This window comes from Pinus tabuliformis, chromosome 6 (assembly GCF_031772625.1).
Source record: "Pinus tabuliformis cultivar Carrire ecotype Pingquan chromosome 6, CPIR1, whole genome shotgun sequence".
Lineage (NCBI taxonomy): Eukaryota > Viridiplantae > Streptophyta > Pinopsida > Pinales > Pinaceae > Pinus > Pinus tabuliformis.
This window is the reverse complement of record NC_142292.1, coordinates 174,509,443-174,511,614: the sequence shown is the minus strand read 5'-3', so window position 1 is coordinate 174,511,614 and position 2,172 is coordinate 174,509,443. Positions and strand designations below refer to the sequence as shown.

At 38.4% G+C, this 2,172-nt stretch overlaps 1 pseudogene; it reads left to right on the top strand.

Moving 5' to 3' along the window:
- Positions 1-258: 258 nt before the first annotated feature.
- LOC149258013 (COBRA-like protein 4) lies at positions 259-1,905 on the top strand (annotated as a pseudogene).
- The last annotated feature ends 267 nt before the right edge of the window (positions 1,906-2,172 follow it).

Genomic DNA, 2,172 nt, shown 5'->3' with positions numbered 1-2,172 from the left:
TTGTTCTTCTTCTTCTTCCCTGGCTTTTGGCAAGCACTGTTCTTCTCCAATTTCACTACTCTATTTGAAGAATGAAGAAACCAACCATTACAGGCCTGCAGGTTTATACACTTCAGTTATTGGTTCTTCATCATAAACTAATGTTTTCTCCATTCCCATTCCCATTGCATTTGTGGAGCCGCAGCTGCTCAGAAGGGTTGTTGAACTCCTCCTCTGGGGTTTCTGCCTGATTCATTAATTGATAATATCAAAGGCATCATGGAGAGAAGAGAGTTAAAGTCTTCAGAGGGAAGAAGTTGCATGCAGAATTTCCATATGTTGATCAGGAATGCAGCTAGGTTTTTCATGGCATTAACTATCTTGGCTATTGCATTTTCACCTGCAGGTGATGTTTCAATTCAGGGGTTAAATTTTGCTAATTTCCATTTTACATGTTTAAATTTTGCATTTTGTTTTCTATAACACGCCAAGATTTATAATATAAACTTATTTTTACCATAAAATTTGGCAAAATTTTAAGTTTTAAGATCAATTTCCATTCTTAAACTTTTCCATCCTTATCAAGGATATGAATATAATATTAACTTAAAATTTATCTACATTGTATTCTTTACAGGTGCTTATGATCCACTGGATCCAAATAGTAACATAACGATCAAATGGGATATTGTGTCTTGGACTGCAGATGGATATGTTGCAAGTAATGCCCTTTCATCAAATATGTCTTGAATTATAATTCGCCCTCCTCATTTTCCTGAAATAGATGTTGAGTTTTTCTGAATTTCATTCCTAGTAGCCTATAGTTTAAATTCTCAAAGCTTGACATCATGACAAATTTGGAAAACCTTCAAGTCAGGTAGAGTTTATTTTGATATTGATGAAAATTTCTGATAAATTGTGTTGTATTGATTAGTATGTTCGATATCTTGAGTAAATACTTCACATTTTTAATTAGCTTTATGTCCCTGAAATTAAGTAAGTATTCACTAGAAACATTGGTACAATTTACTAAACATTCCCTGAAAATCTTCATGCTAGAACTTATTTTACTCTTTGCTGAGTCTAATGAGCTTCCCTCTGTAGGTGGCCGTGACCATGCACAATTTTCAGCAGTACTGCCATATACCAAGCCCCCCAGGATGGACTTTGGGTTGGCACTGGGAAAAAAAGGAGGTCATCTGGGCTGTGGTTGGTAGTCAGACAATAGAGCAAGGAGATTGCTCCAAATGGAAAGCAGGTGTTCCACACAGTTGCAAGAAGGACCCACCATTGTTGATCTCTTACCAGGTGTGCCTTACAATCATCAATTTACTAATTGCTGCAAAGGTGGAGCATTGGCATCTTGGGCTCAGGATCCTCCAAATTCCATCACATCCTTCCAAGTTAGTGTGGGCAATTCAGGGACCACTAAAAAAACTGTCAAATTGCCAAAGAATTTCACTTTGAAGGCTCCAGGACCAGGTTATACTTGTGGCCCTGCTAAGATTGTTAAACCCAGCCTTTTCTTTAGTCCAGATCGCCGCAGAACCACTCAAGTTCTGAGTAATACACTATTATAATCCCTCATAATTTATACATTTGTGAATGTTATGTGTTTCACTCTGAGCTGGCTAAGTCTTATATTTGAATTTCCCTTGTCCTTGTACAGTGACATGGAATGTAACATGCACATATTCTAAGTTCCTGGCTCAGAAAAGTTCAACATGTTGTGTCTCCTTATCATCATTCTATATTGATACTATAACACCATGCCCTACTTGCACCTGTGCTTGCTGGAACAACATAACTCAACCTGCTTGTATTGAGTATGATTCTTATTCCGTTGCAAATTCATTCAATTTATTTACATGCCATAAGACACCTCCACTACATTCGCCACGTAACTTGAATCGACTTCGACTGTGAATTTGAAGGAGGTGAGAAAGGAGAAGGAAGGAAATCAGGAAGCAAAATTGGGATTCATCTCTGCTGCAATGGCTCATTCAGCAGATCCCCTGGTAGTAGGAAGAATGATAGGCGATGTTATTGACATGTTCGTGCCTTCAATGGACATGGTCGTCTACTATGGATCCAAGCAGGTCACCAATGGGTGCGAGATCAAGCCCTCTGCTACTGTTGACCGCCCCAATGTGCAAATAGTTTGTCGACACTTCGACGAGAGTCTCTATACTC